Source organism: Ambystoma mexicanum, chromosome 4q (genome assembly GCF_040938575.1).
Source record: "Ambystoma mexicanum isolate Mex_15411 chromosome 4q, UKY_AmexF1_1, whole genome shotgun sequence".
NCBI classification, from domain to species: Eukaryota; Metazoa; Chordata; class Amphibia; order Caudata; family Ambystomatidae; genus Ambystoma; species Ambystoma mexicanum.
The window spans coordinates 564,312,718-564,335,465 of NC_090928.1; positions in this window are offsets into that span (position 1 = coordinate 564,312,718).

Sequence of the window (22,748 nt, forward strand, 5' to 3'; positions counted from 1 at the left end):
ACAGAGCTGATATAAGATCTGCACTGTTCATTCCTACTTCGTCTTGCCAGTGTTTTTCGTTTCAAGCCTGAATTACATTTTCATGCAGGTATGAAACTAATGGATTTGTATGGAATCCGCCGTGCTAGGCACTTTCTACCGACCTAGTGCATTACATAGGAATCCATTAATACATGCCGACTGCAGAGCATAATTTGCAGGCAGCATTTCTGTCTTTACAAGATGGAAAGGAAAATTAAAGAGTAAAATGGAATATGCATGTTTTACTATTTATTAGTACCCGGCGGGAGTCAAGCGGAATGCAACACGCATTCTGATTGGCTCTTGCTGGGTCGTTATCTGGCCAGGATTGGAGCCTCCTTGTTCATGGCAGGGGGCATGGCAGCTCCTCAACCAATGAGGGAGCTCTGAGCCTCCCCACGGCTGAGAGGCTGCTTTCGCCCCCGCCAGGGACTCAGGTGTTTAGTGTTCCACTCCCTCATGCTATTAGAACTTTTAAAATTGCTTGCCCATTAAGTGCTAATTATTTTATAAAATTAGCCTGATTGTGTTTTTCGTTATTGCATATTGTTTTGCTAAAATGACCTTGCTTCAGTTTCTGATTAGATTTTGTTTATTTGTTTGCACAATGTGAATCTATGTACAAATAAGCTCACCAACCTGGAGGAAAAGAACCGATGGAAATATCTGGCCTTTGTTAATTCTCAGAATGCATTTAGAGGATGTTTCTCAAGATAAGAAAATGTGTTTATCTGGGTTACAGATAAACCATTTCTAACTGTGAAGTAAGCTTTCCTTTCCTCGTCTTGACTTCCCTGTGTGCACTTTAGACTATGTAAGCATGGTTAAACTGCAGTAAATGTGTAATGAAATCTAACGATCCATCTGGAACCTTTCATACTGTGTCAGTGATGTTTATTTCTACAATGCAGCACATTACTTGTGCATAATGCAGGGCACAGAGGAGGGCGTGATGTCCGGGGCCATGATGTCGGTTTTCTCTTAATCGTTATTTTCCTTTGCGTAGGAAGAGCTGCAAACACAATGAATCAATTGTCTTCAAGTGGTGCAGATGAGTGCAGGTGATGTACAATAATTAACAACTTCTCTTTCAGAACCTTTTTCCTTCATTTTTAATTAATGTAGCTTCCCAAAATAAGTACTTGTTTACCAGTTGCAGCATTTTGCAAGCTGATTGCTGCTCACAAAAACATCTGAGACATAATGCCAGGGGGGATTGAATCATTATTGTGTTTATAATAACTACAAACAAAGAGCTGCACAAAAATCCATCTCGCTGGGAAGCATCCTGACAATCTGCCAGTTTAGTCGCAAATAATAATAAAAAGACTGGCACGAGGAATGAGATCAGTGCGGATCTAATGAGGACACATCTCAACCACCCGTGGATATTAGAGCAGATGCTAAGCACCTAGTGTTTAAGGCACACAATCGCGACCCATGTCTGCGTTCAGAAGATGGGAATTTACATCTCAATGTGACTTGTCAAATAAATGGTGTCTTTTTACAGCATCCTTTCAACCATCCACTCGATAGCAGAAAGGAAAGATATACTCCGTTTGGTTGATGGAATAGATCAAAAGCGTGGATGCATATTGGAGAAAATAAATAGCAGAGCATTACAGACCTTGGCACAAGCAATCATGGCTGATCAGTACAGACTAGTGCAGCTATCAAAGTTGCAAGGTGTAGCTATGCGTCAGTTTTCTTTATATGTGTGTCATTTTTTGCACACGTATGTGCTAGTGTCATAGTGTTACATCCCTGCATGATTCCGTTGGGTAGAGAGGAGGGAAGCGATGTCCCACTCTGGAGAAAGCATACTTGAGAAAGTTCACAGTATCCATTACATTGCTTTTCTGAAACAACAAACATGACAGTGATGACCGAGTAGCTGACGCTACATTTAATATAATCTTGGCACCACAGCCCGGTCTCTATTTTACTAAAGCACACTTACATTTCCCGAGTGTGCAGTGTGCATGTGCAAATAACTTCCACCGGAAATTCATGTTGCACACTGCACGTGCATGAAATTTGGCAGAGTTTCTAATGTAGAGAACTGGCGGTGTTGCCAAAATGTCCAAATAAAGAAGGGCAACTAAAATGAGTTTGAGGCATAGCAGTCTCTTGTGACGAATTGTCACTCCAAGATGTGTGAGTACAGGTTTACCACACCACAGCATCACACCTGTTAAACCACAAAGGACAACGGTTGAGGGAAATGAGGAAGAAGTGAAGGGAAAACTGGGCAGGGTCAATAGTCATGTAAGCAGTTTTTCTGGGGGAGAAATAAGCATTGAAATCACAACATTCCACATTTTGACCAGAATATGGGGAATATAATGACAACTGGTTGAACAGAGTTGTGTACAGCATACCAGGGACGTCATTTCAACAAAATGTCAGGGGTAGCGGAAGTGACATCACACTACCCTTCACCTCTGATGACATAACAGGAAGTGATGTCCTTGGACCCACCCCAAAGTGACATCACAGAAAGCGATGGAACACGACCTTTCACTCCTCGACAAAACAGGAAGTGGCATCACATAGCATTGTTTCTAAGTACACTACGAACAATATGGTTATGATATCACTGTAAAGTGATACACATTTCGTACAAGAATGGATCACCATATGTATCATTAATATTAGTGCGTATAGGCCCATATTACCAAATCACTGTGAATGCAAGCAGACGTCCAAGGCCAAACGATATGATGTTTTATTATATAGCACTTATGTTTAAGTGCTTCATATATAAAAATATACATACAATATCACCCAACCTGTGTTGGTACTCATTTATCAACCACAGCAGGATGAATGGCTGAGTTGACCTTGCTGGGAGTCCAACCTGCAGATCACACACTTTGCTGCAGCCAGCGCTCAACCCACTGAGCTATCTTACCAGCCATAGCTAACAGAAAACCAGCCAGTGGAGAAACAGCCACATGCTGCTGTCCAAAGCCCATGAGCCTCGATCTAAAAAAAAACAAAAAAGTAAAGGACATTTTTTGATTTTTCTTTTTAGGGGTAGCAAGGGAGACCACAGGGGTAGCAAGGGAGACCTCAGGGGTCGCAATTGCGACCCCTAAATGACGTCCATGCAGCATACATGTGATACCTGGGATGCAAACTCATATATAGATTGGCATATATAGATTGGCAAGAGCCAGTTTAGAACAGTAGGGTTCATAGGGCTAGTAATGTACTAAAATGATGTATTCCCTAGGGGTACATAATACATAATTACTGAAGGGCCAACACAAGCCCTCAATTAGCTATGCATTCACTGCAGATACATATCTTTACTCTACTGTCAACACCGGGCCTCAAGTAGCTTTGTACTCAATTCACACACACATACACATTGTGTATTCACTTAGAAATAAGTTGCTTATTGAAAATATGTGTAAAATACACACTAAATAAATAGAAATACATATATTGAAATGTGATTCATGGGCAAAGTCCTAACAGGCAAATAAAAAGACAACTTTTTTACTTTCAGTAGTGGAAAGGCCCAAATGGTGATTTTGCAATGTGCTGCCCTGCAGTCTGGAAACACCAAGTAGTTCCAAAGCAGATGGAACATATCAGGCGAATCGAGATAGATACATGAAGAACAAGGCCCCAATTAATATAGGGACTTTTTTTTAAATCAAATAAGATAACCAACAGCAGACAGGGCACAGGAATAACAGCAAATGTCCAATCAGGTAATAGAAGACCCAATAAGGACACAATTATGAAGGGACATTTTTAACAAATACAATTACAAATAAATAAACAAGATACTGCAAACACATCAGTGCCAGGTGAAGAAATGTAAGACTCATCATTTGGCACAAGACATTTAATTGGGCCTCACAAAATAAGGAAATGTAACACTCTGCAATTGGCACAACCCTCAGTAGTAGCGATCGTACAGTGCCAAGCGCACACCCATAATCTGGACGAGATCTGTTTAGAAAATGCGCCTGCCGACACAGCAGCAAAAGAGGCAGCATACCTCCCCATTCCAATGAGTGCAGAATACACACTAATAAATAAAACAGAAGAGCAAAATCCTGATGGTTATAATGCACTACCCATTGCCCAAATAATTGAGTTACAAAAGAGAGCCCAACAAACCGAGCAGGATCTATGGACTACGAGGGAATGTATACAGACCCCTAGAGACTTATTGTGGAGACAGGACACGACGGGAAACGTCGTCATGTCGGTAGAATTGTTACAAATCTCCTTTGAACAATTGCACTTTCCCACCCATATCACAAAACAATACATTGCTGCAGATCTTCAGGAGGATTTGTTCATCCCAAACCTTCAGGAGCATCTCAATAAAATGGTGATCGAATGCACCACATGTCAAGTGTTCAGTTCTGGATTGACTTTATGAACGCTACGAGGCACGTTGACCCACCCTGTGGGCCCCTTCCGAGAGCTGCATATTGACTACACAGAAATTGGAGAGAGGTGCAACGGAGCAAGATATCTAATTGTGGTGGTGTGTCCATTTTCCCAATGGGTGGAATCAAGGCCCTGCGCCTACCCTGACACAAAGTGCGCAGCAGCGTTTTTGGTCAGAGATGTTTTGCCCCGATGGGGAATATGTGATGTCATAAGATCAGACAAGGGTACACATTTTGTCAATGATCTGTTCAAAGAAGTAACATCCCTGCCAGCAATAAAATATAAAATGTGCTCGATTTATCATCCACAAGCGAATGGAATAGTGGAAAAAATCAATGGCCTCCTGAAGAGTAGATTGTCCAAACTATGCAATTCACTGAAGAAGAATTGGGTGTGCTGCCTGCCCCTGGCACTTTTTCAGCTGCACACTCAGCCAAGAATGGACCACCACCTGTCTCCTCATGAAATAGTAACTGGCCAACACATGCAAATGCCACTGTCACCAGTAAGAAGAGTGTCTGATGCACACAGAACAGCCACTGTTCACGAGCAGTGGGATGCATTGCCAAACAGATTGCACCCCCATTCACCGCGGACAATGTAACTGACACGTCTACTGCAAGTTAGCCCAGCACAACCTCTGATGCCAGGAGAATTAGTGTATGTCTGCAGTTTTGTCTGCAAGTGGAACTCTCCCTGATTCCATTGCCCATATGAGGTGATCTATTGTACTCCCCTTGATGTAAAAGTGAAAGGGCTAAAGTACTGGATTCACCTTTCTGATATACGAAAAGCACACAATAGTGTATCATCTGACACACTAGATACAAATCAGGCACATTCTGCAGTACCATAAGGGGTTACTGGACGCGTATTAAGACAACAGACAATGTAAATAATTAAGATATGAAAAAAATGTTATGTAATTAAGATAGTTCTAGAAACTAAGTGAATGATGTATCAATCTCTCTCTCTCTTTCTCTCTCTTTCTCTCTCTCTCTCTCTCTCTCTCTCTCTCTCTCTCTCTCTATCTCTCTTTCCCTCTCTCCCTCTCTCCCTCTCCTTCACCTTCTTCAACCTCCTACCTCTCTCACTGACTATCTTGTCTCATCTTGTTTCATCACTTCCCCATGTTCTATTTCCCATTCTATAACATCACCCCATATTATCCTTTTCAATAGATGCAATGAGAATGGAACTCACACCACTCAACAATGAGAACAAATAAGTTAGATAGCAGTTGGAATAGAATAAGTGCCACAAGGGTATATAGTTATGAATGTGGCCTGAACTTTGTAGCAATTGTATTTTGTCTAAAAATAATAATTTCAACTATTTATTGGGGAGCATCTTTTATTTGGGGGGACCATATACAAGAAGGGGGAGCGGGTAAAACTGACCTGGGATAATAACACATCTGCTACCCTCACCATTTTGTAAAACAAATAACGAGAATAAACCCTGGGTCCAGAATGTGTGTAAATAATGAAAATGAAAACTCACCTGATGTAGATAATGTTACAGTGCCACGTTCTACCATGTTTTCAGCCTTGAAAGATGCCTCACACCCTAATATGATGTCTACCTAAAAGTCAAATACAATGCATTTATTGGTCCCTATTACAGTGACTGAAGTAACATTAAGGCCCCCCGCCCCTATGGTGTATATGCAAGATAACACTGATGTTAATGAAAATGTGAATACCGGCATTTTTCCAATGTATCGTCAGCAGCCCACAAATGTTCAGAAATCACTGTATACCACTGTGTACGAGTGACAGACTGTGTAGCAGGCTAGTAGGGAAAAGAAAATCCCTCCTACAATATAGTAGAAGGAAGAGGCAAACACAACAGTTTAAGTATGATGCATACCGTGGCTCGGGGCAAGAAAAAGTAGAAGACCTGCATCATCCTGGCCAATCTAACAAATGGTACTGAGACATGAGTTCCTCAGGGAAACAAACTACTAATGGTAGTTGTAATGTGTGTTCATTGATACTGCATGCATCAGGGATGCCCAAGTTTCTGGTACCTTAGGAGGCCCCTCTGGTAGAATCTCAATGCCTCATCCACCTCACAATATGCAGGATAAGAGCACCTTCCAGGCACACACAGTAACAATGAAACCACTTCCACTAGTAAAAAAGGATTACAAGGTGCAAAGCGTTTCAAGGAACCCTTTCTGGCCATAGAGGGAACAGCATTAGCAGAAAACAAATGGCGAGAATCAACAATCATGTGCACAATCATGTGCAAAGCAGAAGCAATGTGTGGTTTGTCCGATGAAAGGCTAGAATGGATGGAACAAACATGTGCACACATATGGACTGAATATATCACTAAGCTGATATGGGTCACTGCCCTTGAAAAACCAATAAAAATTGAACATGAAGAGAATTATGGACTGTGCTTTCATGGAGAAAGACAAGTGCTGATAGGTACCAACACACGCTGTAACAGAACCCTTCTTGGACCTCAGGAATGGCACTGCCGCTCTAATGTACTACTACTGCGTGTGCGGCAAACAGGCATACTTGCACCTCCCACCTTCACGGAGGGGCTATTGTGCTTTGGCAACGCTGCATTCCGTTCTGCTGATGTTGCCAGAGGAGCATGAAAAGGGGTATCAGTGCTGAAAGAACTACAATCTGTACCTCGGCCAACAGAAGCATCACCCCCATCTTCAGCATACTGTCTAAAAGAAGATCAAGATGACAGCCTGTCTTGAAGGAAGCGTGCCTCAAACTACATATCCCAAGATTGCTCTGACCTCCTCGCTCAAATTGTCATGATCACCACAAAGGCCCATGGGTTGGGACTATTACCACAGTGCAGCAAGTTTACCTTGAGTAACCATGTGAGCCCTAGAAGGCGCCTGGCCTGGTGTGCCAGGCATTCCTCATGCTATTCAGCAGACAAACCTTAGTGGGACTCATAGGCGATACAAGGGTTTTGTGTTCCCCTAAGGTGGCAGCATTATGAGCCGCTGGTTGGTCTGCATGTAAGACCACTTGTTGGGCGGGTGGACTATTTAAGCCCCGCCCACACTCTCGCACATGCTAGCACATGCTTTGTGTTGTTTACGCTGACCGGCCCTCCTGTTCACAGATCTGAAAGAAAAGAGAGAATTCATGTTAAAGAATTACAAAGTTACAAGAGAAACCACAGACAACAGAACTATACGTACCTGACATGATCCGCAGCAGCTCCTTGCAGTGAAGCTCTCTCTGGGTTCCACAGTCATGTTCAGCATACTTCCTCGGCACCCATTCCAGCCACGGAGTGTCAAACTCCTATTACACCAAAAACCTCAAAGACAAGGTACACACTTTTAAGATCCACATAATCAGGGACCCCAGATTTTTAAAAAAGGTGCATACTTACCGCAGCATTCTACGAACCTCTCCAGCTTCCAGGAGTTTTCGTGTGTGTAGCCATCTAGGATACAAAGACACCAAATACCATGCCAGCTTCTGGGCTACACCACGCTGTTCCAAGTAACATGCTCAGACTTACCTATATTACCAAGATTTTGCGGGTATTCCGTAGCACCCGTATTCCTCAATGTGACTTTTTTCGAAATCATGCAAGAGAAAGAGAAAAAAAAGCAGAAAATAAATCACTACAGAGTCAAGCTAGCATCAAAGGCTCATCTTTTGACAACAGCAAGGGACAAGAGACAGTATAAAATAAAAACAAACTGCAAACACTTACCAAGACGAAGCCTCTCCATATTCCACAGCAAGGAAGTCTGGTTCTGCAGTGCCGAGAATTGCAGCCGCCTCACCAACTACTTGCGCCCCTGCTAGACAACAGGATGGAGAGCTTCCTAACTAAAACACACAGGTGAGAGGGGGGGTGAACCAGAGCACAGGGAAGATGCATAACAGAGTGGGTAGGGGTGAGAGGTTCTGACTCACAAGAGATTCACTCCTTGTCCTCTTTCTTCTTTACTCCAGGGGTTCTACCACTTCCAGCAAGGTATTAGCAGTACCCATAGAACCAGTGAAACCCTTTGCTCCCGCAGAGATATGGTAAGCGTTACACAAATCCCTGACAAGTACAAACTCTTCAACTCAGCAGAAACATTCTTTGCATCATTAATACTCAGCATCCAAACACGTAAAAATGCCAAGTGGTTCTAGATAATATGTTGGGAGCTGATCCAGCTGGCAAACAACACTGAAGAAGGGTTCAACATCATCAAGGTGGAACTAAGAGCACTGCGACTCATGACGATGCAGAACGGCTACATCTTGGACCTCCTCACAGCAATGGAGGGCAGTGTTTGCAAAAATATCAGAAGTTCATGTTGCACATTCATACCTTCATCAGATGCCGAAAATGGGACATTGGGGGTCATTCTGAGTATGAAGGTAACCATGCCGCTATTAGCAGCATGGCTAGCCCCATACCAGATACCGGGTCCGGGTTCCTTGAATGAGGAATTACCGGGCCATTCCGATCTTGGAGGGCCCGGCAATTTCTCATTCAAGGAACCCATCCCCATTCCCCTTCAAGCCACCATAGGACTCAAAGGGAATGTGGAGAGTGATAATTGGCTCCTTGTTAGCACCATGGTCTGCTTGCAGGGCCCGCTAAGGATGCCTGGTTTCACCAGGCAGCCTTAGCAGACCCCGTGAGCAGAACTCGTAATGTGGCGGTAAGGGGTTGATGGCTCCGGCATCTTTACTGGTGCCGTTAACCCCTTACCCCCATTGTCACATGTGATCGCAGCAGTGCATTAACTTGGGGTGAAAATGAGATAAGAAGGGGATGTACAATAAAGTTACTGTTTCAGCTCAGCTCAGCTGGGTGCCTTTCTGGCTTGAGACTATAATGAAGATGCTGGTCCCCATCATTGTGTTTCTCTTGCTGATCTTCTTTGTGTGCCAGCCAGGGCTCCGATGTTGTGCAAAAGCTGTTCCCGCTGTACTATGTTGATGGTAACAAGTGGAAATAGAAATAATAATAACAGAGGGCCTCTTGAGACACAGGAAGCACAAGTGCAAACTGGGAAACTAATGAGCTTAAATACTACATTTTAGCAATATACAATACTGTGGGTGAGGTAGATAACTATTACCACACCACTATCAAACAACCCAACGATCTGGAAAATTACAAAGAGATATGGGTGGATCTGGCAATTGATGGTATATATATATAGGACCTGCACGCCTGAAGAATATGCAATGTGAGGAGAGAGTTTGAGAAGTGTGTGTAGAGCATGGATGCCCATCAAAGGAAGTCCTGCATGGGATGTGGCAGTTAGAAGGGCTGAGGAACGCCAACATACGGGGGGAGGGTATTCATTACATTAGGAGTAACGAAAGGGAGGTATGTTGGGAATGAAACTATCCTTGCCCGCTGCCCTTTGCATCACTCCAGGTGAATAACATATGTAGTAGCAAAGAGGGGAGGCATAGCCACCCCCCCCACATGCTTATGTCATACACAAACCCATAGTGAACAACACATAGAATATAACCCTAGCATTGTAGAAAGACACCATTTTCAACTAAGCTCAATGCCATCTTTTGCTAGGCCGAAAATCTCTCCCTCTCTGTAGAAATGCAGCGCTCCCATCCCCAGCACCTCGCATAGCCAGCCCACACCATCGCCTCCCCCTGCCAACTCCGCGCAAGCCCTTTTCTTACGGAAGCCCAGCCATGCCTTGTTACAATCCCATAGTATAATTTCCGAAAGAATGTGCTCTGTGGAGAACATTAGAAAGTGACAAGTCATAAGCCAAAGTGCTCATTCATCTCCACTAAACTGCCCGTGCCTTCTCAACCCCCACCCAGACAGGCCAGAGTCCACCAGATCCAACACCCTAGTTCCTTTAATGCTGATACACACATGACCTTCCCGTGCCCTGACCATTCCAGAACTCCCACCACAGCCCTAATCCCGTGCAGCAGTATATTCTCCCAAAAGTAACACACATCCATCCATATCACTAGGACCCAAGAAGGACAAATAGTAGATCAAACCTTTGGGGTGGGCACCTGGGTGCAGTGATGGGGGTATCAAAGAGACTCCAAAGTGCAGAGGTTGGAATGCCAATATTGTACCCCTATCCATGCAAGATTGTATGTGTGCCATTATCTATGCCTTATCAGTTCCTGTTGTTTAGTTTAGTTAGATAGATATGTTGCTCCCTTGCCCCAACCTTCACACCGCAGAGATGAGCCCAGATGACCCACGTGTGCCAAGAGCGACTGCAAGAAGGCAGTGAATTAGCATCTTGTATCCCATAAAGTATCAGCTGTTCTATATGCCACTCTCCAATCCGATTCAAGAATGTGTACCCTATGCATGCCATCATCAGTGATGTTGTGCGTCATTTTAATGTGCTGCCTGTGTAATGTTTCAGCAGAGCGCTCTCGGGCAGCAGAGCTCTTTTCTGCCAATTTTCATGATTTTTTAAAACTTTGTTATCTTTGCAACTCATCCCCTGGTCTCATTCCCCTGACAGGGAGTATACCTTATTTTCGCATATCATTGGGACACATGCTTTTTGGGTGCCTTCACAAGCGGCAATCACAATTACAATTAAACCCTGCCGACATGTCGGGTAGGGTTTAATTGTTATTGTGAACAATGCTTACCATGTTTGCATGGTAAGCATTGTTTACAATTAAAAATAAATGCTGTGGACATCGTTTATTTGTAATTGTAAATGCAGCCTGTCGTGCTCGGCATTCACAATGGATCTCTATGGGGTCTGCCTGCTTTATGCTTGTGCATAAAGCTCGGGGCCTCCGTAGGGATCTTCAGCAGTTGTGCTGTGATGAGATGCACGTTCAGTGTCCCAACGCAGGAAAGAGGTTTGCGTTGCACATGTTGTATTAGATCAATGGAGTGACTAGGTTAAATGCAATGTTGCAATTTAGTATGTGTTCGATGGAGTTTGAGGAATCGGTATAACTGTTACTTTGTGTTAAGTTCTGAATACATTTTAGATTTGCTTCATGTAGAAAAGTAATCAGAAGTCGTGTGGGAACAATGTTATTGGTGTACAACATGTAGTACCTAGAGGTGGGAATCGAGGAGCTTTGCACATGCGAGAATGCACATGCGAGAATAGAAGACCACTGAAGGGAACACAACTGTGAGGGAATGTGGTAGTCTTGAACAATGTATACGTAAGACTTGAGAATGTCTCAGATAGAACATATGTTTTGAGATACGATGAAAGTAGGGGTTTGTTGCGAGGAATTTGGAAATATGGTAGAATGCAGTTCTCTCATAGCTGGAGTTTGTGTAGGCCACTGAGTCTTTGGTTTATGGTGATGAACTTTGCTTGGCCTACAGAGCTGTGTGACAGGGTCAAGAAAGTGGCCGACTGCATTTGGGCAGATGTTGATAACTTCAAATGGTCACTTGAGGCCAGGATAAAATGAAGTGCCATTAGATTGTGAGTGTACAACTAGATGGCTTTGTGGATATAGGAATAATCTTCCTGGGGGCCCAGAGTTGTTTTTTTGGCTGGCCAAATGGTGGGTCGATTTATGGTTAATTAATAAAATACATTGAAGATGTGCTGGCAGGCAGAGTTTGCTGGTGTTTTATGGATGTTGTTTGAACTCTCAGGAAGATAAGCTGGATGTGTGCTGGAGGATGCATGATCTGAGATGTTAGTCATTAATAGGGTGCTGTGAAGGCATATAGAAGGAATATTGTTGGGATACCAACATGTCTGGTAAAATAAGATGTGTATTGCTTGATCAGAAGAGTGATAATTTGTTTATCTCCATCCTCAGGCTTTGAAGAATTCTGACAAAAGCCTTGCATATCACATATGGGGTCAAAGTGTCTGTGATAAATGGGACAAGGTAACTGTTCTGTGTTAATAAACGATTATATTTCAGGATGTCAGAGACCATGTGAAAAGGAAATGATGCTTAGTAACATGTATCTGATGGGATTAGAGAATGTAAGGGATAATTAGATTGTATGCATAGGTTTAGCCAATGAGGATCGTGTGGATGATGTTGTAACTAGAATGTGTAATTATGTGAATCATGTAATTCTGCTGGATAAAAGCTGTAAGTGTTTTGAGTCTGACAAGGATTAATTCGTTTTCAGCTTCACAAAGCTGACTAATCCCTTCTGGACATCTTGCATATTATTAAACCTGCATTCACTCTCCCTTGGAGCTGTTTTATCATATTGGATTTTGGAGTTACTCTTCTGCATGTGGTTACCCTGCCATGATTTCTAGGCCCTCTTAGACACTGGGGGTTTCCTTGTCACACACACTGGGCTGAGGAGCTTATCTTCAGTGGTCAATATTCGTGCACATCAAGAATGGCCTCCAGACATCATGACATCATGTTGAGTATAGATGCAGCTTCAGAGAGCTTTGGAGGACACATATATTATGTGAGTGCACTTTATGAGAAAACCAAGAGGGGAAGAGGGAACAGTAATTATTTGGGAATGTGGGAATGTGTGAGGTTGAATGGTGTCAGAGAGCACATTGAGGATGATTGGAGTCACAAAGGTAGTTGACAGGGAAAAAGACAGAGAAAGGCAAATCGAGAGTGTGTAAGGAAATGCAGTGAATTGTGAATTGTTATACATTGTAAGTCATTTGCTTGCATGTTTTTCTTAGTTTATTATGTTTGTTTGTTATTGGTAATGAAAGTAGTGAAAGGAGATCTTCTCGTAGTCGAGGAAGACAGCATTGTTGTTGAATGTGCTGTATGTTACAGTCCAATATATCACGGATGTGCAGTACTTCCCAGTCCCCATAGAAGGGTGTGTGTGCAGGGGTACACTCTGTTGTCTCGAATGAAGGAGGTATGATGAGGAAGAGCCATGGTGTAAGTTATGGGGCCTCATTACATTGGTCCCTGTCCGGAAACAAGGGTGCAGGTAAGCTCACCATCACCCTTGCTTCTGGACCAGCAAACTACGTGTTTGCCTGCCGGAGCTGCTGTGCCCAACAGGTCTGACCCTGCCGTGAGCAGCGGTCATGGTATGTAAACCCTTCACAGAAGCACTGCAGTGCTTCCATATCCCCACTACCGTAGAGTCCTATAGAGTCCTATAGGACTCTATGGGAATGGGGATTAACAAATATACCCGATCCTCACTTCCAGCTGCCAGAATCGTAATGAGCCAGTGCACTGGGAAGTCAGGCGCCAGTAAATATTTACGGGTCCGGCGGCAAGCTGCCGGTAGCTCCGACAGGGTTACCACCAGACCAGTAATGAGGCCCATTGTGTTTTATTGATGCACCTCTTTTTCTATGTAGGAGTGTTTAGTGTGGGCCAGTCAAAGCCCAGAACAAGGTGATTGTGGTGTGAGCAAGGGCGAATTGAGTGATTATTGAGTGGTATTAAAGGTGGGGGGAGAAATTGGTCTTTTGTTTAAGAAGTCATAGCATTGGTATGGAGCATGGAGACTTGGTTGGAACATAGGTGTCAGACACTCTCAAGGTATAAGGAAAATATACCGAATTACAACAGAGACTAGGTACAGGACACCAAGGGTAACATATTGAAATCTTGGCCCGAAGAGGGTATGCATGATAATGGTACATTGGAAAACATGTACACTTTCTTATCAACAAGTTATAAGGGACAGAGATTGGGAAGTCAAAATATTCTAGAATCTTGGAGGTTATTTGAGGAGGCTGGTGAGACCCCTGGAGGTAAAGTGTGGAAGAAGGATGGGTGTATGAAGGCTCAGAGATACCTTCAGCCTGCCAACATATGGTTGTTTTACTTTATCGCCCAATGCAGGATATATTAATCCCCAGTATGAGCCTCCATCATCTTATTCCTCCACCGCAGCAGTTGTGAGGCAGAAACAAACAACACCTCCAATGGCTAGGTTAGCAGAACATTTAAGAACGGAAGTAGAAAATAGAATAACACCCCGAACAGCCAGGAGAGAATGGAGGTAGAAAATCAATCACGTAGAAGTCTAAATGAAGTACAACAGTAGGTGGAGGAAGAGTTGTCGCAAGTATGGCAGCAAAGAAGAGAGGAGCGGGAATGAGGTAACAAGCAAGTAACAGAGTCAGTGTTGGATCAGTGGAAGTCAGGACAGTTTCTTTTTAAAGTAGACAGTGCGGTCATCAAAGATATCATGGTATACATCACAGAGGGAGGTGATTCTTTGGAAGTGGAATTTGCACCTTCAGCAAGACAACTATTGTGCCATGGTAGTGTACGCTCCAATTTGTTGTGCTCAGAAAGGGTAAGGAATGTAGTAGAGATAAATGAAGAGGAAGAATGGGAAATGGATGGAGTGCAGGGAGCAATACCAGAAACAGCCATTAGGTAAATCACGCCATGGGGTCTTAGGACACATCATGGTGGTCGTGTATCAGTAATTAAGTGTAAGGGGAAAACAGGAAAGAGACTTACAAGAGCAAAAGGGATGCAGTTCCTGTTATTTCCAAAAGGGTTGGGATGAGCACATTATGTCCCATGGTCACCTTTGGACTAGAATAATTTAATAAAATCATTATCCTCACCCAATGCAGGAGCAGGAAAGTGGATTTATGCATTCGAAAAAAACAAGAGGTTTTATGGTGGCAATCGGAGATATGAGCAATGTGTTTACTGCTCTTATTGGAGAACTAGTGGATGAGACTTGGAGAAAAATAGGATATACAGGGGTACAACTATACACCAATTATCATGGTATGTTGTCTTTTAACAATTGCAGGGCAAACCCTTGTGCAGCTTTGAGAGCCATGTATCCCGATACGCCGGATATTAATTCAATCATGGCTTAGACTATGAAGGTGGATTATGATCCTGCTACATACCTACAGCAGATTCAGGAGATGTGGAGAACAGACACAGGGGAGGCATGGGATACAAATGTGGACATATTTTATCATATGCTAAAGAAGTGACTTCCCAAGGAGGTATACCATGATTTAGATAATAAAGTTATGGGAATAGAAGTGAAGGGTTGGTCAGAAATCCAAGCACAGAAAGTGCATCATTGTAAAAGAAGGCAAGAGAAGGAAAAGGAAGCAGCAGAGCAGATGCAGAGAGCCAAAGGTGAAGCAAGTTCAAAAGAAACTGTTAAAATAAGTTTAGAAAAGTCATTGATCACAAGACCCACCAAAGGACAGCAGGGAGAACAAGGACAATTTGAATCGAGTTTGGCACAAGGATGGATGGACGGGTATACTCTCAATCAAAGGGAAATGGGAAGTTTTCTGAAGGTTGGGGGAGGCTTTCTGGTAGGGGGAGTAGATTTGGTGGGTTTGGAGGTATGAGGCCTAGGTTTGGTGGGCTAATGGGAGGTCAGTTTGGGAGACCATATGGAGTCCAGTGTTCATCCTGTCGGAGGTTGGGACATTTTCCACATGACTGTAGAATTAGGCCATCATATGTTTATGGCCCATGTGCCAATCCCAATGGACCAGCAGGTAGGTTTGCGGGTTATCCCTCGCAACAAATGCAACCTCCAACTATGCCACATGCCCCAGGTTCTGTCAGCCTACAGAGAGTTCTGATGTGTCCAGTCCTGTATGTTACCACCGATCCAGAAGAGGGACCCCAGGTAGGTGTTGGTAGGTGACCAATCTATGTCATTCATGGCTGATACAGGGCAACTAAATCTTGCATCAAAGAAGGTAAGATTCCCCAGTCAGAAAAAATAATGTACAGGCTGGGATTATCTAGGAATACCCTGTCAGTTCCCTACACAGAGTGTTTACCTATTAAGGTAGGTGCACAGTATGTATCAGCTTCTGTGTTCTATTGTACAGATAACCCAGTTATTCTCGTGTGCAGGGATCTTTTCAGCAAGGTGAATATGCTGATCAGGTTCACATAACAAGTTATAGTGTGCTCAACTCCATATTTGCACCTTGCGAGAACAAAGGCGCTTTTATGAGCATGCTGCCGTGACAGCACACTAAGCGGGTGCCTGTACATTCAGATTTGTTTTTCTATAGAGTGATGGTTGTGTTAGGATGGGTACCTGGGATTTAAGACAGCACCAGGTATTGTTGTTACCATACTTCTAGAAGCAATAGTTTGTACAAAGGACACAGTGCTTTTCTCAGGCACTGGTAAGGACGTAGAGGATGTTTTAGATTGATGTACCTTGTTAGATAACGATAGAGCATACAGAGTTATTTAAGAATATATCTAGTGTTCAGACTGCATCAACATATTTGAAGGACAATTTAGAGAAGGTACCTAGCCACTTGTGGACTAGTAATCCTCATGATCTGGGGTTATTGAAGAGGGGTACAGATTTAATTGACACATAGTGGGATATTGCCACGTGTGAGTCAGATGAAGGCATTTACTATACCATTATGGCATTGTGGAAGCAAGATATAATCCAGCCTCCTGTGTCCCCATGCAACACGGCTATCTATAATGTGAAGAAAGTGAAAGGGTGCAGTTGGACGATGGTGCAGAATTTGTGTCCTTTGAATATTATCATTGAGGCTGAGTTCCCATTGGTTCCAAATCCTGCTACCATCCTCTGTAACATTCCTACCGGTTCTACCCACTTTACTGTTATTTATTTGAAGAATGCATTTTTCTCGGTTCCCTTGCACCCCGGTCATAAATGTGAGATGGACATAAATGTATAGTTTTCTCAAAGCTTGGCATTTATTACAATTAAAAGGTGTGAGATAAACATCTATCTTTCCCTATCCTAAGAAGGACATCCCTACCTAGCCACAAACCTAAAGTAAGACCTAGTGTCCAACAACTTTCTGACCCCCACACTAATACATCCAGCAAAAACAAATAAGGAATGTTTGACTGTCTTTATTTCCACAAAAGAGAAAGAAAGCTCCACCTCACAGATTCTAGCAAGTACTCCTTGTGACCAGGGTTGTTACTCCCTTACCCTGGATCAATTAAGGAATTTCCTTGACAAAGTTCTGATTCAACCAAGTCTTTAAATGGAATCAGCTGCTTCCTTCTGCATAATGATGTAAATGTCTCTCTCACAAACGCATAAATCAAACACTTGTTATCCAAGGCAATTGTTTTCTGTACTTGTTTACTACCATTGATGATGCCACAGTTTGTCAAAATGATAACAAAGTTAACAATATGGTATACTTGCCTGCCAGGACTAACTGCTAATGGTCCCTTTCCTGATTCACTCTCCTGCCAGGAAGAAGTACTCATACTGCAAGTTAATTTCAGTGGGAAAATATGTTACAGAATTATCCCCATCAGTATCCTGTGTGGGAAGTGAAAAACACTGGTTGACTCGTTTTTATAGTTTCTTGATTCTTGGCAAAGTGGGTTAATGGTTTCTCCAAACAGTTATCCTGAAAAAGGAGGATTTCACCCTGGTTGCCTCCTTACAACTTCTTGTATGCAACGTCTTGGTTGTTGGACAATGCAGGTTACAGGTTTCCCCAGATAGGTGTCCCTTGAAAGGGGACCTGCGCTTTTGCTGACTCTTTAATTCTTCTCCACAACCTCTTGGGCTCTTGGCTGTTGACAATGCAGGGTACAGGTGTCCACAGATAGGTATCCCTTGAAAGGGGAATAGCACCCATGCAGTCTCTTCTCCTTCACAACCTCTTGGCTATTGGCGATGCGGGTTATAAGATTCCCCAGATATGTATCCCTTAAAAGAGGAATTTTGTCTTTGCTGCCTCTGCACTTTGTATGTCCGGTATTCAAATCTATTGGACATGGCCCAATGTCCTGTTCGGAGTGCTTCAGTGTCACCTTTTGTATCGGGCCAACTCACCCGTCTTCTGTGGCTTCTCCACTGCTTCTGTGGCAGACACTTATAATTCCACTGCTTCTGCTGCCAGCTCCCTTGTATGGTCTGCACAGATTTTCGTTGGAGCTCTGACAGCTCTTGGAGTCCCAACTTTCAATTCTTCACCGGAATGGTTCACATCGTGTTGGGAGCTTGTCTCCCAAGTGGTTGGGTTTTCCTTCCAGCAGCCTTCCACAATGCTGCTTCATGCTGCACTCTCTCTGCACTGCCACATGACTTCTCCTGTGTCAGCCTAAGCTAGTGCTCCTTCTGCTTGTACGGCAAACCCCATATTCGGACCTGCTACTGCCTCCACTACACCTTCAATTTCTTCTCTCAGCTGTAGCTGATCCTGGGATTTAAATGTCCAGCTTTGGTTTTTCACGTTACAGCAATTAGATGGCTTATTATGCTCAATGACAGTTCTGATCTTCATTAACTCTGAGAGCCTCTTCCTCGTCTCAGTGCCATATGCATTATGAGCCTTGAAGTCCATAAGGGCATTACGCCTTTAACATTTATTTGGTTGTCAGTAGTTGGTGAGCGGAGAGTTGTTAGAGTCAGGGAGTTTTATAGAAAACGTTTCTGATTTAACATTAGTGTGAGGACCTTTACTCAAAAACAGAATCATGACAGTTCAGGGATGTCATATGTAATTCCTGAACTGCCATGGTACACATTTTACTCTGAGTAGATGACTTTTCATAGCATGTTCTTTGGGCATTTTCAAGGGAGGGTCTTGTACATTCACAACATGCCATTAGGTATTTGGGAATGATAAGGCTTTCATCCTCATACAAGATTCACTTTCCCCTGATAACCATCGACTCCCATGTGACCCTCCCTCCTGATACCAACCCATGGTTAGGATCAGGTAGCTTTCCCCTGGGTCGACATGGAAGGAGACATCAGGCTGGGGTTTCATGATGACTTTGCAGGATTCATCACAGTACCTTACTGTATTTACGTATCATGGCCGAAGATTTCAGCACACAAGAGTGCCACAGGGTTATTGTGAATCCCAGAGTATGTTTAATTTGGGAAATGTGTATGTTCTTAGTACCTCAGTCCAGCATGGAGGAGATGTCGGAGGGAAAGACGACCCATCCAAGTCGCAGGGAGGCAGGAAAATCATTTGGATGGTAAGTATGAGAAAATAAATGAACAAATACAGTATCTCATGCAGAAAATTTCGCATGATGTCAGATTTGACACAAAACAGCAATGTATTAACCTTTAAGTTACCAAAAGGTTAATGAATAAGCTGGTCTAAATTTGAGTGGAAGATTTTACATTTATCGCAGAGTTTTAAAGACGTAACAAGCAATCTGATTATTGATATGATTGTGAGCAATAGTGAGACACAGAAATATTAAAACCAAATGTTTTGCAGAGTTACATATTATTGGGCGGCAATCACCGCCTATAGTGAAGGTGAGTCAGACTCCCATAGGAACCTTGAAACATTCTATTGTTAATAACTTTTGATTTTTGTGATGTATTTGACTGAATTTTTAAAGTTAATTTGGAATGTGTAGGCCCCTCAAGACTGCAAAGTTCTGTAAAAATGTGTTAAGTAATACAATGGTAATTACAAAGAAAAAAAAAATTAAATAAACAAAGTTTCGGTGTATTTCCCATTAATTTTCCCATAGCCAAAAAAGGTTAATTTCTGCCGGACTGCACAGCCCAAAATGCTGGATGGATTTAAACCAGGTCAAAAACAACTTGGGTACAAAACATTTAGGCCTTTTTTGTGGCTTGGGGTACTTCCATGCAGTATTTTTTAAAATATTTGTTGGAGAACGGAGCGCCCTGCACAAAAATAGATACCTATTTCTCGCCATCTTTTCTTTTGTCAATGCAAGGGATAGCCGCGGCTATTGACGAGGATATCGGAAATGAAAAGCAGGAAAAAAGCCATTGGCAGGTCAAAATACATCCAAACGCCATTAGGGAAGAAGTGAGGGGGTGGCTAGAGGACATCAACTAAGTTATAAAATGTCTAGGGACTGAGTCTGCAACACAAATATTTCAGTAGCCTCGGCTGTAGCTGAAAATAGCCGACATTAGAAATGAAATTACGCAATGGAAACAGCGTGTGTTAAGCGGGAATGGAAGAGGGTAGGGGAGGTGAGGAGGCCATTAATATTGTATGGGGAGCTGGTAGTGAGTGGGGGGACACTTGGTGTAGGTCTGGGGGGTCAGGGAATGATTTTGCCCACATATTCGTTTTTTCCTGATGTCTGCAATTGTGATGGAGTACAGATAGCCAAGGGTATGTGTAGTTCCATACACACAGGTAAGATTTTTTGTTTGTGTTTCAAAACAAATATAGATTAGTGGTGCAGTGGGTGAAAAATCAAAGTCCATGGCCAGTGACCCAGTAGGCATTTGGGACTCTTACCCTTTTTGTAAGTGTGTTTTTTTTTATTAGACAGAAGACTGGAAATTATACTTTTATCATGACATGTATCATGTGTTCATACATAATATGAAATCCTCCTAAGTGTGAGTACACGGTTGGCATGTGGGACTCCTATTCATTCAGTAAGGGTTTTTTCTTTTTTTTTAAGACATAAGATTGGAAATATTACCCTTTTCTTGTTGCAGTCTATATATTTTAAAAACATACTTACAAGGAGTTCTGAATGCATACATATATACATATGTAAATACATATTTTTTGAAGAACTTTTAATGAATACCCGCAGCTAGAGAATCAGACAATCTGAAGGTAATATCTGAGGCACTGGTAATATCAGAAATGACTGGAGTGCGTATCTGCGGCTATGGCAGCACCCATCACTTCGTGGCAGATGTACCCTCGGCTATATATGGTACCCTGTGTTACCGCGGCTGAATGCAGACAAATGGAGCATCAGATATTTGTCGACATGTTTTCACTGTAGCTACCCGACATTTTGAGCAAAACCGTGTCACAGGAACAGCAAGTGTTATAGGGGGAATGGTATTAGGGCAGTGGAGGGAGCTAGTACAGATATTGTGAGCACTTGGTTAGGGGTTGAGAGTGTGGAAAATCATTTGTTTTGCCGTTTATCCAGATAGCTGAAGCTACAATCAAAACAACACCTTGCAGTGTTTCAATAACTGCGTGTATACCACGTGTGTACAGCGTATGGATAGTGTTTCGTTAGTTCATTGGCTGTTGTCCTACACTATATTAATATAGCCAGGTGAATTCATTTTCTGTGCAAAAATCCTATTATTATATGGATGTTAAAGCACATAATTGTACTTGTGTTTCTTATTTTATGTTCTTAAGTTTACCCTTATCTCATTTGAACTTTTAAAGGATGGGAGCTAGCAAAGAATGTACGTGTTATTGAGCAACAGGGCACTGTTCATAGCCCTGTTTAAATAGGAACTATTAAAGATTGTGTTTAAAAAAAAAAAGCAAAACAATATATCTGTGTGTTTTTGTGTTTGTAATTGGCTGTTCTAACTACTGTACTTGTGTACTCGTCTGTGATAGGTTGCAGTGAAAATGTGTTCGCCATTGTAGTTCTTTGCTTATTATATAGTCTAATTTTTGTGGTATTGATTTTGAAAAGTATAATGGCCACTTTTTTGTTTCTAATTTTGATTGCAGAAGTTCTACTGTACACATGTTGAGTGTGTGGCTGATGTGAAAGTAAGTGTTAGTAAAGATTTACAGATCTAAAGGTTTATTTGCAGTGTTGTGTTTGTCAGCTATACTAACCACTGCTATTTGTAGGCAGATATTGCCACTTCTGTTCACTTAGTCAGATTATGTGGCAGTTCATTGTTGATGTATTCTTTTTACTTTAAGTAACATGCTGCTTTAAAAAAGTGTGTCAGCTATATTTACCATTGCTATCAGATGGCAAACATTGCCACCATTTTCTAGATACTCAGATTACGTGACAATTAAGTGTTGATGTTTTTTGTAAGTTTCACTAATATCTGCTTAAAAACAAGTGTTTAAATTAACAGGATTTGTATACACCTATTTCCCTTTTTGTATGCAGGTTTCTGATGCTAAAGGTTTATTTGCGTGCACTTGTCCTAAACTTTCATGCATAGCCACCATGAAGTTCCTACAGTTGTCTGAATGAGAACCTTCTACTAATCTAGCTCATGGGACATACAGCAGAGAAATATATTTTAAAAGCAGTGAGGAAAAGTGAAGAAGTTGTGTGACGATGTGTATTTTTTTTCTAATCCACCATGTTTATTTTTCACAATAACCCAAAGGTTCTTTTCTCATGACGGACGTATGGTTGTTGTGTTGGTTGGTGGAGTTGAAATAGGAACATGTCTTCAGCATACAGAATTGAGAGCATGAACTTGTATTTAGTGATGTTCATGGACCTTTCTGCACACTTTTTAGCAGGGGGGACAATCCTTTCCTGGCAGCAGGTGGATTTGATGTACCAGTATGAGAAGTTGTGGCTTTGATATTGGTTTGAGGTGTTTCAATGGTGGATGTAGGTGCTGATGGAGGAGGTGCTGAAACTAAAAGTAATGAATAGGGTCCATGATACTGATGGGCCTTCCTGTACGCATCGTCCACATCATCCCAG